The 15,999-nt window shown below is 34.1% G+C and overlaps 1 protein-coding gene across 5 annotated transcripts in view; it reads right to left on the reverse strand.

The window, feature by feature from the left end:
• SPATA17 (spermatogenesis associated 17) overlaps window positions 1–15,999 on the reverse strand; it is a 231,481-nt gene that overhangs the window by 46,942 nt on the left and 168,540 nt on the right. The window lies entirely within an intron of this gene.

The following is a 15,999-nucleotide window of genomic DNA, read 5'->3' on the forward strand; positions in this document are numbered from 1 at the left end:
ATACATTAAAAGTTCCTAAAATATACAAAACAAACTATTATTTAGGAATAAAAACATATATAATAAAAGTATAGAGAAAACCAAAGAAATCATTTAAAAAATTGAGGATAGTGGCTATCTCTAATTAAGAACAGAAAAGATGGAATCAATAAAAATGCCAAAATACTTCGGAAGAATAGAACTGTTCTTTTTCTAAACTGATGGAGAATTTATTGTACAATTATTTTTTAAGTAATATTCTGGTATTCTATACCTACTTGACTCATAATGAAGATAATTTTAAATATATATAGTATACAAAACTGTGAACATAATATATAAAAGAACAGTATTAATCAACATAAAATAATAGAAATTCAACAAAATATCCCAAAGTAAATAAAATGGTAACTAAGTGAAATGAATAATAAAATAATGGCATTGCTAATTATGGGGAAATGACAGAACAAATGATATCAAGAAAACTTAGTAGCTATTTGGAAAATAGCACTAGTAAGTCCTTACCTATCAATAATTACCTTGACTGTAAATGGATTAAATTCTCCAGTTAAAAGACCACAGAATGGCTGAATGGATTTTAAAAAACAGACCCAACTATATGCTGCCTACAACTATATGCTGCTTACAAGAGACTTACTTTACCTGTAAGGAAACAAACTGAAAGTGAAGGCATGGAAAAAGTTATTCCGTGAAAATGGAAACCCAAAGAAAGCAGGAGTATTGATACTTGTATCAGATAAAATAGTGAAACAGTAAAAAGAGACAAAGAAGTTCATCATGTAATGATAAAGGGGTTAATTCAGCAAAATGATATGACCATCAAAAAATATATGCACCCAACAACAGAGCACTTAAATATATAAAGCAAATATTAAAAGATCTAAAGGGAGAGATACACTGCAATACAATAACAACAGGAGACTTCAGCACCCCATTTTCAGCAATGAACACATCATCTAGGCAGAAAATCTACTAAGAAATATTAGATTTAAACTGTACTATAGACCAAATGCATACATGACCTTGAGAAGAAATGAGGAGATTCCTTGGAAGAAAGAATTGACAAGGAAGTACAAGTCCAGTGAGGGTAGTGTTAGCATTTTTCCCATGGCATTTCCTTGTCCACAGAGTCCTGAGTCTGGGTATAACCTGCCACATGCTAAAAAAATAGATGCTTAGAACTAGAGCAGAGTAAAAAATTAAACTAGAGAGCCCTATATAAAACTGGAACTCCTAAAAAACAACATTCTCAGTCAGTGAACTAGAAAAAGAAAAAGACTTTTGTAGGGAGAATTTGAGCATATCTACCTATTCCGTTCTTAGTTCTGGACTGAGTAAAGGGCAGGAAAGAAGTCTTTCCTGAGAGTTCCTAACCACGAACTTGTACTCTTGTAGGTTTGGACCCTGATTCATATAACCAGGTAAAAATATCAGATCAAAATTTAGTTTTCTATGTTCCTAGGTGGGGAGTGTCACAAGGCACTTAGCAGAACCAAACAAAAAATGTCTCTGAAAAAATGCACTTTAAAGCTGGTTTCAAAAAATTCCCACATATAAAGTTCCAATGAACAAAAACTCACAAACATTTTAAGACAAAAAATGATAAAAACAAAAATTGAAACATAACAAAAAGAAGGGAACAGGTTAAAATCAATTATGCATGAGAGTTGATGGAAAAACTTTAAAATTAGATAAATAAATATTTGGAATTATTGATAGTGAATATATAATGTCATATATTTAAAGAAAAAGGGAATTAAAAGTATGAAAACTAAACAAGCAACTATCAGTTGAGCAGGCTGACTTGAAAAAGAATGAGGTACAACTTTCATGTATATATATAAAAAAATAGAAAACAGAAACCCATACATTAAAAAACACAGTACAAACAACTGAATTTTAAAAAGGAAAATAGTTCTAATAAAAGTATATAAAAATCAGCAAAAAGAGACAAAGAAATGAAAAATATAAAATATATATTTATTTTATATCTATATATAGATATACATCATGTCATTATATATAATATATAGAAGATATGGCTAATTCCAGCAAATATTAGAGAAGACCACTATTTGAAGATATAGTGGCTAAGATTTTTCCAGTTTGGTGAAAGACACCACAGATTAAGCAACCCCAGGAATCCTAGGCAGGATAAATAAAAACAAAATCTATACCTAAAGGAAGAGTTCATATAGTAATTAGAAAAATAGTAAGAAAAAGACAAACTCATGAACAGAAATATGAGCAAAAGATATAAAACATGTCTTTTAGAAAAGAGCAAGTGGTCAATAAATGTCTAAAAAGATTTTTAGAATAAATTGTTATCAAAACAATGTAAGTTTTAAAGAGAGAATTTTACCTATTATAAAATTAATGATAATAAAAAATATTCAGTGTTGATGAGAATGTAGAGAAATAAAAATTCACACAAATGGTTGAAAATGCAAATTAGTTTAATCTTTCTGCAAGACATTTGGGAAGATGGATCAAAAGTCTTAAAAACGTACATATCATTAACCCAGGGTTTCTCACAGGTGGCATAATTGACATTTTAGGTAGACAATTCTTTGCTGCAGGGGGCTACCCTATGCATTGTAGAAAGTTTAGCAATCCCTCATCTCTCTCTACCCTTTAGATTGCTGTAGCCTCCTTCATTAAGTTGTGACAATCAAAAATACATTGCCAAAATCACAAAATCACCCCTTGTAGAGAGCCACTCATTTAACCTGTTATTCCCATTTCTAGGAACTCATTTCTAAGGACATACATTTTGGGGTAAAGTTTGCGCCCCTTGCATGAGTGCTCCCCTTAGCATTACTTCTGAATCTGAAATTTTGGGAAATTAATTTAAAAGACAAATTAATATAAAATCAGAGGATACCAGTTAAATAATGATATCCACATAACAGCATAATTAATGCTAAACATCTTCTATCTTAAAAAATAAAAGATACATTACCCCATATCTCCCTACAGCTATTGCTCTCTCTTCTCCCACTCACAGCCAAACTTATTCAAATTTTTATCTACACTTGGTATCTCCTTTAAAATTTACCTAATCGAACCAACTCTAGTCTCCCATATTGTCATTGAATCAACTCCTGCTAAGTAACCAGTGACCTTCATTTTGCTAAATCTATGGGGCTTTTTCACTGTTCATTTTATTTGACTTCACAGCATCATTTGACATGGCTCATTACTCCTTTATTCTTATTGCATTATCTTTCCTTGACTTTTTTGATAAGCATATTCTCTTAGCCTTCCTCACATTTATCTGCCTCCTTTACAGGCTCATCCCACTTCGGATGGCCATTAGATATTGGCATTCCTCAAAACTTCTCCTAGCGCTCCTCTTTTCTTATTCTGTGTTCCCACTCTAGGAAATTTCATCCAGGCTATTGTTTGGACATAATCTCTTTATCTCCACAAAATTTCATGTTGAAATTTGATCCCAGTGTGGCGATGTTGAGAGATGGGGCCTACTGGGAGGTGTTTGGATCATGGGGACAGATCCCTCATGAATAGCTTGGTGCCACTGCATTCTAGCAGTAGTGAATGAATTCTTGCTCTCATGAGATGGGATTGGTTCTGGGGGATTGGATTAATTGGGATGCCCCTCAGGTTTGGTCCCTCTTTGCACATGCCTGCTTTGCCCTTAACCTTCTCTGCCATGTTTTAATGCAGCAAAAATCCCTCACGAGAAGCTGAGCAGATGCCAGCAGCATGCTTCTTGTGCAGCCTACAGAACTATGAGCTAAATAAGCGTCTTTAAAAACTACCCGGCTTCAGGTATTCCTGTAGATAGCAACAAAAAAAATAGACTAAGACAATCTACTTTCATGGTTTCAATTATTATTTATGAACCAAATATATTCAATTTCGTGATTCTAGTAAAGGCTGTTGTTCCAAGCAATGCACCTCTATATTCAGTTATATTCTATTCTATATTTTATTTGACATATCTAATTGGATGACTTAAAGTCATTTCAAACTCAAACATGCTCAAGATTGAACTCAAGGATTCTTCTCTGTAACTGACTCCCAATTCTAGCCCTTTTCTTCTTTTCCCAGTCTCAATGAGTAATACCATTCTAAATCTAGTAGCCTTTTGCAGAAAGCTAAAAGTAATCAGAAAACATCATACTCAATCCATTTTCAAGTTTTAACATTATCTGTATTCTTAATACTTCTAAAGTTAATTCATATCTCTCCAAATCCACTGCCATTCTTGTAGAACAAACTACATTAAATATAATTTGGACTACTGCTCACAAACTTGTCTCTTCTCCATTCATTCTGGCCTCTCTAAAATTCAGTATCCACATTGTATCCAGAGAAAACTTCTTAGAAAGATAAACCTCACTTTTTCAATCCTTGCTTAAAACCTTTTAACTCTCCTAGCCTAAAGACTAATTGTTTAGGATAGTCTAGCGGGTACCTGCATATTCTATATCCGGCCAGATCTCCAGTCTTATCATCTAACATCTTTTTCCTTATTCTCTCAACTTCAGCCCTGATAACCTTTTGAAATTGGAAAGTTCATGTTCCTTGAGAATTGAAAGTCCATGTTGTCTGCAATCACAGGTGTTTAGCACTTACTGATCCTTAGGGTTCTTTACTATCCAGTCTTATAGATATATGACCTTTTTCTCTGGGGTATTTAAAACAGTGATTAATTTACATTCTAAATTGTCTAGCATACTTCCTGCCCCATAGAAGGTGTTCAGTATTTGTTGAATGACTAAAGACAACTGTTGCTAAATATGACCTTCAAGGAGTTTTAGCTGGCCTTAAGAAAATGTAAGCTGCCTAAATCCAAATCTCTCTATACATCATAATATTATCAAGGAACACAAAAAAACTATACATGACACATACCTTCAGCCTTACTAGGAAATAAAGAATACAAATCTCAAGTTACTTATAATTAAAGAAAGAAGCATCAAATTCTAAGAGTTAATACAGTAGCTTTCCTCATTGTTGCAAATCTTTGGGTGTAAAATGCAAGGGGAGAGAAAGCTTACTAAAGGTTATAGGAGGAGGTGAGGGGCACAGAGAACACTGATAAAATAACCTCCAGGAAGAAAAATTTCAAAACTAAGTGTTAAAAGGCTAAACACAGGCCTGTGACTTGATAGTTCATGGCATCAACTATAGAGAAGAGCATTGAATCTGAAGCTATTGCTTCTAGGGAAGAGGGAGATAGAGAGAGAAAGATGCACCTTTGAGTCAGAAATGAAAGAAGGAAGTAAAAGTGGAAAAAAAAGGATCCTGCAGGAATAAAACCACAAGACATCAACTCCCTCTTCTTCCCTACAACATTATTTTATTAAAGAAACCAAATTTACCATACTAACAGAAAAGTATGTACTTGACCTAGGAACTCTGTCCATAAAATAAAGAAAATAAGCAAAACAGAACCTCATTAAAAAGTCACTGTGAGAAAAAAAAAATCAAAGTGAGAATTCAAATGTTTCAGCAAATGAAAATTCCAGAAAACAATAAGAAAACATTTCAAATTGAATTAAATATTCTCAAACAAAAATTAAGAAATAGTTTATATAAAAGCTCACAAACTAAGAACAGAAATGTACCCAAAACCAGAAAGACATGCAGGAAACTTATTTAAACCCAGGAAAGAAATTGAAAAAGACAAAACCATATCGGATATGAAAAGTAAATTCTATATGGCCCAAAGGAAATAGATTTGAATACAAATTTAAAAGAAAGCCAAAAAAAAAAAAAAAAGGAAAATGAAATAAGTAATATGGGTGAGAGAGAAAAGGGTTAAAGTGGAAGATAGGCAAAGAAAGATTCAACATTAAATATAATTAGAGTCTTTAAGATAATAAACAAAAGAGTAAAAAAGAATATTTAAAACTATAATCTAATAAATATTTCCAGAAATATGGGAAAGCTTTAAATCCACATATTGAAAGGAACCACTATGTACCTGAAAAATTTTAAACTAAAATGATAAACTGTAAGCCATCAAACTAACACATATATGATGATGTTCCCATAAGATTATACTTTACAGTATGGTTTTTAACTGTATTTTTACTGTAATTTTTCTATATTTAGATACATTTGTATACACAAATACTTATCATTGTATTACAACTGTCTACAATATTCAGTACAGTAACATGCTGTACAGGTTTTTGGCTTAGGAGCAGTAGGCTATACCATATACCGTAGGTCTGTAGTAGGCTATACCATTTAGGTTTGCGTAAGTACACTTTATGATGTTCACACAACTAAATTATCTAATGACACATTTCTCTGAACATATCCCCATTAAAGTGATGATCGACTGTATAAATGTTTAAAGACAAAGAAAATTAGTCAGAGCATTCCCGTAAATTGTGATGTCCAAGGATGGTAACTGAATACAACAGGCTATGAAAGAATATATCAAGTGCAAACTTACTTTCTGTATGTGTCTGGGTGGTAGATTATATGTACAAAAGTGAGACTGAAATAGTACTCTAAGAATAATAAAATACTGGCAATGAATAATAGGTGGTTTTATTTTCTCTATTTGCTTATCTCTTTTCTAAATTTTCTAAAATTAAAGTGAATTCTTGCAATCTAATCATACAAAATATAATTTTCAGAAAAGCATGATAAATTCAATTTAATTGAGATTCCCTTTACTGAATGAGAATAATGACTGGGGACTGTACCAGAAATGCTAAAACTAAGAGGACAGTCAGCATGCAGAGATACATGGGAAGCTGAAGTTCAGTAATACAAAATGCTTCATAAAGTTACAGGGAAATTATTGGCCATGCCTGTAGACTATGCATGTGTGGTCCTAGTCATTAACCTATAGACGTACAGCAAGATGTGGCCAACAGCAGATCAGAAAATTGTACCTAGAAGAAAAATATTAGACTTACGTACTATAGCCCATTTAAAGGTAGCTTTTGAAACCACGTAAGGTAAATTATGCTGCAATTTCAGGGCAACATGTTGAGGGTAAAATTGATTTGGTATGTTTCCACTCAGTTGAGGATCTTACTTTGGATAGACACACACACCATCATCACCATCTGTATTAGTTCATTCTCACACTGCTATAAAGAACTGCCTGAGACTAGGTAAATTATAAAGGAAAGAGGTTTAATTGACTCAGATCCACAGGGCTGGGGAGGCCTCAGGAAACTTAGAATCATGGCAGAAGGGGAAGCAAACATGTCCTTCTTCACATGATGGCAGGAAGGAGAAGGAAAGCCGAATGAAGGGGAAAACCTCTTATAAAACTGTCAGATCTTATGAGAACTTGCTTGCTATTATGAGAATAGCATGGGTGAAACTGACCCCTTGATTCAATTACCTCCAGTAGGTCCCTCCCACCACAGTTGAGGATTATGGGAACTACAATTCAAGATGTGATTTGGGCGGGGACATAGCCAAACCATATCACCACCTGGAAGATTTGTTCACAAGAAAACTGGGAGAAATGAGAGGATACACTTATTAAATATCCTCCAGTTTGACATCTTTTAACGGTATTTAAACAGGCTTCAGATTTCACTAAAATATAACTTCTATAATATTTACTAAAAGGTACTCATTTTTTCTTCTAATTTTTTAAAGCCCCATTCCCTGTAAGACTAATTCATGAGCTGAACCCAAAGGAAGTAAAAACAGATAAGAATAGCTGAGTTATGAGAAAACTAGATACATAGAATAGATTTATTTGATCAATAGTATGTATAAAAACTAGATCAATTTTAGCATCATGCTGCGAGAATAACGCTTTATAAACTAGAGAGAGTTTATGCCAGGAATACAAGGATGGTTCAACATTACAGCTTATATTGATGTAGTACATTGTTTTAAAAGGTTAAAAAAGAAAAACATATTGATCTTTTTAGATACTAAGAAATTATTTAATAGACTTCAATAATTACCTCACTCAAAAAGATAGTAACTTCTTAATATTTCAATATCATATTTTAACTAGTTATACGTATATATGACACTATCAAGTAGTTACAATTGTGTGTATGTATATTATGTATCCAACAGCAAACTTTATATTCAGAAGTGAATGATGACCATTTTTATCTATTTTTCATTATGCTATGTGTTAGTTAATATGACCAGAAAGTTTTTAAATGAAGTAAAAAGATTATAAAGTAAAAGATAGAAGGTTGAATATATAAATATGTGCAGATGATATAATTATCTACCTAGTAAACCTAAGTGCTAGAATTAGTAGAAAAATTCATAAAGCAACCATTAAAACATAGCACATTAAGGTAATAGTCTTTAAAAATTAATAAATAATAAGTTAAAAGAAAATCCTAATCAGACTAAAAATATAAAATGATTAAAAATATGCTTAGCCAATAACTGGAAACTGGAAAAGTTACAAAACTCTTCTTAAGGTCAATTAAAAAACTTTTAATAAATTGAGAGACAAAGCATGTTCTTGAATGCTAAGACTCAATATATTAAAAGTCAATTCCCCCTATATTAATCTATAAATTTTTTCAGTAGCAAATAAAATTTCAGTTGATTTAAGACTAAAGATGTGTGTACATCTTTTGTAAAAACCACTGAGAATAACCAGTGTTAATGACAATGAAGGGATATGTACATATGGAATAAGGTACTTTTTTGTTCATTCTGCTTCAGAGCAGTTCGATAATACATAATGAAAGTATTAATACTATGCAATCACTCTATATCAGTCAGGGTTCTCCAAGGAAAGAGAACCAATGAGATAGATGTCGGGGGAAGGGTGAATTTATTTTAAAGAATTGGCTTACGCAATTTTGGAAACTGGCAGGTGTTAAATCTGTAGAGCAGTCCACTCCAGTAAACCGAAAACACAAACAGCAATTGATGTTGCAGTCTTGAGGAAGAATATCTGCTCTGGGAACCCTCTGTTTTTGTTCTTAAAACCACTAACTTATTGAATGAGACCCACCCACATTATGGAGGATAATCTGCTTTACATAAAGTTAACTGATTATGGATCTTAAGCACATCAGCAAAACACCTTCACAACATCACCTAGACAGTGTTCCATTAAATAATGGTATTATAGCCTAGTCAAACTGACATAACATAAAACTACCCATCACATTCTTTGACTCAGAAGTTTTACTTTCAGGAAATCATTAGGGCAAAGATATATGTATATGCATAAAATTGTTCATCTCAGTGGCAGTACCCAAAACACGCTGCTGCTAAATGGTTTGATAGGGGCCTACCTAGAAGTACACATAAATATCCATTCGAATTCTCCATGCCAAACCTCCAGATGTAGCCAGAAGGACACTTGACTAAGTACTGTTAGCTAACTTTTGTGTTCATGTTATGTTTCAAGTATTTCCTGATTCTTAAGACCAAAGTTGGCCTCTTTCTAAGGCATAATGTATATTTCCTATTCATATTTCCAGTCATTTGGGGTCCCCTTATTCTAGTAAAACCTCCTCTTGTCTGAGTCAAATCAAGACCAGAAAGTCACAGAAAGATACTAAAGCAATAATCTTATACTTGGGAGTGAAGGCAATAGGTTTGGAGGCCATAATTTACACTATCTTGGCTCAGTTTCCTACAACAGCAAGAAAAACGTAAATTGAGGCCTTCAAATTTAAAAACATAAGGTTATGAGTTTAATTGTAGAAAAATGCAGAGATAACATATTCCATGATCTTTGTCAGATGAAGAATTTAACTCTCATTCTAGATGAGTAATAATGCAGAGAAGACTAGCATATGTTGAATTTTTAGAGACTTACAAACTTATTTTATTTTTTTAAGAGATGAGGTATTTCTTTGTCACCCAGGCTGGAGTGCAATGGTGACATCATAGCTCACTGCAGCCTCCAACTCATGGGCTCACACAATCCTCCCACATCAGCCTCTCAAGTAGCTGGAACTACAGACATGTGCCACCATGTCCAGATAATTTTTAATTTTTTTGTGGAGACAGGGTCTCTCTATGTTGCCCAGGCTGGTCTCAAACTCCTAGGCTCAAGATATCCTCCTGCCTCAGCCTCCCAAAGTGCTGGGATTACAGGAGTGAGCCATTGCACCTGGTCTGAGACTTAGAAACTTCAGGAGAAACTTTTCATAAAGTTCAGGGATCACATTGGGACTAAAAACTTCCAGAAAGAAAATTTCATAGGCAAACTATTAAACCTCTCACTGTCAGAAAAAGATTTTGTCCTCCACCACAGTGTACAGCTGCACATCTAGGGCAAACATCTTACCTGGGGTAATGTGAATCTTACAGACCTCCGACGGAAATGTTAACCATAGTCTCTTCAGAGCTGTACAGCTATTAATAATCTAATGGAGAGATCTCTCAGTTTCAAGCTTTATTGCAGTTACAAAATATAAAGATTTTAAAAATGGCTTACCACGCTTCTTTGTAAAAATTTGTTCCATTATGTTTGTTCATCACTTAAATGAAATATTTTAGAATCAAATGCAAATTTTGCCCTTAGGTTAATGATTATAACTAATATGCTCAGATCTAATCTTTTGAGAATCTTAGACACATCATTGCACATATTATTTTCATTCACAAGTTAAAATTCAAATCAGGAACCCTGTTGTATCATTTTTAAAAGCATAATTGGAAATCACTAAACAATGTATCAAATTAATCAGAAACAAACCAGATTAAAAAGCAAAGGTAGCATAAATGTATATATCTTAATATAATACATTTAAAGTATTCTATAAGCTAAATATTATTTTACTAAGTAATACAATACAGTATTTGGTTCTGCCCAATTTTCTGAAATGCATAGTAGACTAGAGTATACGTATACATATATAAATATATGCATATACAAATGCATCTATAGATTTATAATAAAAATTCATGTAAATTTATACTTTTCCTGAAGCCTACTGTCCTTAGAAAGACTAGACAAGGGTAATCAGAGGAAGAAAACTGAAAAAATTCAGTCTCTAATATATTGTTAAAGAGGGAGAGAGAGAAAAAGCACTTAAACTGAGTATTTGGTTATTGAAGGCCATCCTCATAAGCAAAATATTTTCCCTCAATTACACCTAATTATTTATTTACATTTACTAATGAAATGAAACAACACAAAACAAACAACTGTAAGTGGCTGTTTTTCAGCAAGTGCATAATCATCAATCAGCATGTATGGAAAGATTCTTAAAATTATATGAAGCTGGTCTGTTTAAATAGAAAGGCATATTTTATCCCAATCAATGCATAAAAGTAAAATTATCCATAACTGAGGCATGTTTCTCTGCTGTACAGTTCAGCTGTAATGATCCCCACACACTGCACTTGCACATCAATTATGATAATCATAATCACGGTCGTTAAGCTGAATGTTCATTATTATCAGGATGCTGGTGACAGCAGATTCAATCACCGGGTGCAATGGGCAAGCAGTCACAGTCCCACCCAAGTTTCTGCAGACAACGATGTGCCACATTAAATCTATGATGTGTTCTACATCCCACTCTATTCCAAAAGCCGTAGACAGCAAAGGTCAACTTTATGTTCTGTGCAATATGCTTAGGTTCTCTAAATTAATTCTTTAGAGTACTGGATATTTTTATGCTTTGTAGCTTATATAATCCTGTTTAGGACCAAAATGCATGTGAAAATAACAAAAAAGGACTTCTCTACTGTTGTAATTCACCTGTAATAAGACGTATGAGGAAAAGCTCTATCAACATGAACCATCTTGAAAGAGTCTCTTTCTGAATTTTTCAAACAAGGGAAAACATCAAATGGTTCCATTAAAATCAGTTGTCTAAAATGCCTATGGAAACTCATTCCAATTCAGATAAACGCTTTAGAATATCATTTCTGCTTCAGTAAATATGAACATATGTGAATGTTTTGACAACCAAAAGGATGTTTTTAGTACACTGAATTTTTTATTGTCCAACTCTTTTAGATCTACCCAAATAGATTAAATTAATAATGACTGACGGGTAGATTCTCCTTATTTAATTTCACATCTAGTTTAAATATGGAGATCAGTACAATAAAGAATTTATGAATACAAAGAATTTACCTGATCTTAAAAGGTTCGACCATTTAAGACACAGACTTAGAATCTAACAACTTAACTTGCGCAGTTTGCAAATAGATTTAAAAAATGAGTAAATTATATGGTATGCACATTATCCTATTATTGATTTTCACACTTTCAAAAATTATATATATGCTACTTTTCATTATTGATTTTCATACTTTTGAGAAAAATAGTATTATTTGCTCTAAATTTGCTGACTTTGATTTCTTTGTATAGTGCTCTTCAGTTCAATAGCATTAAAAATAAAACAAAAATTTAAATAATATTTGATACATTAAATTGATTTAATATGAATGTGATGAGAGGAAGAGTATTTACTTACCTTTGATTTTCTGCCAAATGACACCTTTTAACAAAATTGGTTAATAAATCATTTGAAAAGTATGACTTCTATGTTTAAAAATAATATAAGTGAATGAAAGATTTCTACATAGACAATCTTAAAATATAATGGGAAGAGTAAAGGACAGAAGCCAAATATACTTGCTTGAGCCTTCTTGGCTAAAGTCAATCTACTGCATTCAACTCCATCTTGCCATAGAAGAACCATAAGATCATGTCAGCCCTTTCTTTCTTCAACATTTTGAACGTGACATCTCTAGTCTCCCTAAGATTTTCTCTAATCCACCAATAATTAATAAATTGAAGCCTAAAATTTCCAATATCAAGAAACAAAGTTTTATAAAAGTATAGAAAAAAGTATTTTAGCAACCTATTGAATGCAAGTCCCATCCAAGTTGCTTAATATCAAATCAAATTGTAAAGTATTTCTAATAATTCTAAGATTTTATGTTTAGCCAATAAAATGACTATGTATTGTACAGATTATGCTAGCCACCACACAGAGACATAGTTTTTTTTTTTTTTTTTCGAGGTGGAGTCTCACTCTGTTGCCCAGGCTGGAGTGCAATGGCACAATTTCTGTTCACTCCAACCTCCGCCGCCCAAGTTCAAGTGATTCTCCTGCCTCAGCCTCCTGAGCAGCTGGGATTACAGGTGTGCACCACCATGCCCAGCTAATTTTTGTAAGTTTGTTTATTTAATGTTGTTGTTTATTTTAAGAGATAAGAAGATGGGGAGAAATAAGGAAGGGAGGGAGGAAAGGAGGAAGAAAAAAAGAAAGGAAGGTAAGGAAGGAGGGAGAAATATAAAGTTGTTCTGAATAATTTTCTACATGGTTTTGTATGGAGTAGGAGGGACTGATGATTTATTATGATTTAAAGAATACCTACAATCTCTGGGTGTGGTGGCTCACGCCTGTAATCCCAGCACTTTGGGAAGCCTTGGCTTGAGTTCGAGCCAGGAGTTCGAGACCAGCCTGGCCAGCATGGTTAAACCCCATCTCTACAAAAAATACAAAAATTAGCTGAGTGTGGTGGTGCATGCCTGTAATCCCAGCTATTTGGGAGGCTGAGGTATGAGAATCACTTGAGCTTGGGAGGCAGAGGTTGCAGTGAGCTGAGATTGCACCACTGCACTCCCGCCTCAGCAACAGAGCAAGACTCTGTCTCAAAAAATAAATAAATACATAAAGAATACCTACAATTTTTCTTTTAATTTTTTAGGGTGATATGGTTTGGCTCTGTGTACCCACCCAAATCTCATCTAAAATTTTAATCCCCATGTGTCAAGGGAGGGATCTGATAGGAGGTGATTGGATTGTAGGGGTGGTTTCCCCTATGCTGTTCTCGTGACAGTGAGTGAGTTCTCATGAGATCTGATTGTTTTAAAAAAGTGTTTGGCAGTTCCCCCTTGCACTCTTCTCTCTCACCTGCTGCCATGTAAGACATGCCTGCTTCCCCTTCCCCTTCTACCATCTGCCATGATTGTAAGTTTCCTGAGGCTTCCCCAGCCATGCAGAACTTTGAGTCAATTAAACCTCTTTCTTTTAAAAATAACCAAGTCTCGGATTCTCAGGTAGTTTCTTTCTTTCTTTCTTTCTTTTTTTTTGAGACAGAGTCTCACTCTGTCACCCAGGCTGAAGTGCAGTGGCATGGTCTTGGCTCACTGCAACCTCTGCCTCTTGGGTTCAAGTGATTCTTCTGCCTCAGCCCCCCAAGTAGCTGAGATTACAGGTGTGTGCCACCTCATCCATTTAATTTTTATATTTTTAGTAGAGATGGGGTTTCACTATGTTGGCCAGGCTGGTCTCGAACTCCTGACTCCGTGATCCGCCTGCCTTGGCCAGGTAGTTTCTTTATAGCAGTGTGAAAACAGACTAATACATGAGACCAACAAGAATAATTATGTGTGATTATTTTTCTTAAGTATGTATGCCTTCTAAAAGTATATGGAGGCATATAATTACTCCTCCAAAATAAAAATATACTACTTTTCTTTTTACTGTGTATCCAAAAGTTTCTATATTTCCATAAAGTTGCTTACTTTATGGTTAAATAAATGCATATTCTCGAAAAATACCTCAGAATATATGAAGTGAATCTGTTGCATAAAACCAAAAGGAAGTACTACATTATTTTACATTATTTTAGGAAACACATTTTGCACAAGAAGATGTCTTACTCTGAAGCAGCTTAATGTCACAAGTCATTTATATTTTAAATAAATGAACACCTCCTTGAATTAAATAGAACAGTGAGATGGTATAGAAGCAACAAATGTTTATGTCAAATAGAAAATGAGATACAGATCACATTACACATGTTTAAAATATGAAATTAGATATATAGTTAAAAAGCATATTTAGCTTACATTCTGAATGGCTGCATATCAGTTAAAAGCATGTGCTTAGAACAGGCTCATTGCTGAATTCTATGAAATGACATTGCTATGGCTTGAGTTTGTTCTCACCAAAACTCATGTTGAAATTTGATCCCCAGTGTGGCGGTTTTGGGAGGTGGGACCTAGTGGGAGGAGTTTGGGTCATGGCAACAGATACCTCGTAAATTGCTTGGTGCCATTCTAGTAGTTGTGAGTGAGTTCTCTGATTAGATTAGATTCTTATGAGGATGGGTTCATTCCCTCAAGGGTTGGTTATTATAAATCCAATGCGCCTCTTGGGTTTTGCCTCCTCATGTGCCTGCTTCCCCTTTGACCTTCTCCGCCATGTTATGACACAGCACAAAAGCCCTCACCAGAAGCCAGGAAGATGCCAGTGCCAGCCTTATTGTACTTCTCAGACTCCATAACCGTGAGCTAAATAAGCCTCTTGTCTTTATAAATTACTTAGTCTCAGGTATTCTGTTATAGCAACACAAAACAGACCAAGACAGATATTATCATCAACATTTAGGTTTGTCCATCAGTTCTAAGGGTGAACTAGGCTAAATGACTCACTGTATACATTCTTTATGCCTTGGAATTACTAGTGTTTTTGAAGGCCGTTTTTAATTAAGATGTCTTAGCTGCAAACAAAAAAAAAAATTGCTTTCTGAAGTATCCAATTTACTTTCCAGCATGTCTTACCCCTTGGCAATCCCATATTTATAATGTCCTTAAAAAATAATGTTTCTTAGAGTTTAGTAAAGAAACATCTTATTTTTCTTTTTGGTCTAACGTTTCTTCCTTTTGAGTAAGGAAGATCCATCTGTAACTTGTGTCTTCCTTTTTATGTTGGATGCCAGGAAGCTGAAATTCTTAAATCACCACCACCATGATGCTTTCCCTTTATGTTGCAGGCATATAAACTCTTCTCATCTTAGACCATTTCCCCTTATCCTTACTTCAATAATATGACCCTTATTGCATTTTACTTTTTTTTTTTTTTGAGACAGAGTCTCGCTCTGTCACCAGACTGGAGTGCAGTGGCGCGATCTCAGCTCACTGCAACCTCTGCTTCCTGGGTTCAAGCGATTCTCCTGCCTCAGCCTCCCAAGTAGCTGGGGCTACAGGTGTGCACCACCACACCCAGCTGCTAATTTTTGTATTTTTAGTAGAGACAGGGTTTCACCATGTTGGCCAGGATGGTCTCGATC

The sequence above is a fragment of the Pan paniscus genome, chromosome 1 (genome assembly GCF_029289425.2).
Source record: "Pan paniscus chromosome 1, NHGRI_mPanPan1-v2.0_pri, whole genome shotgun sequence".
NCBI classification, from domain to species: Eukaryota; Metazoa; Chordata; class Mammalia; order Primates; family Hominidae; genus Pan; species Pan paniscus.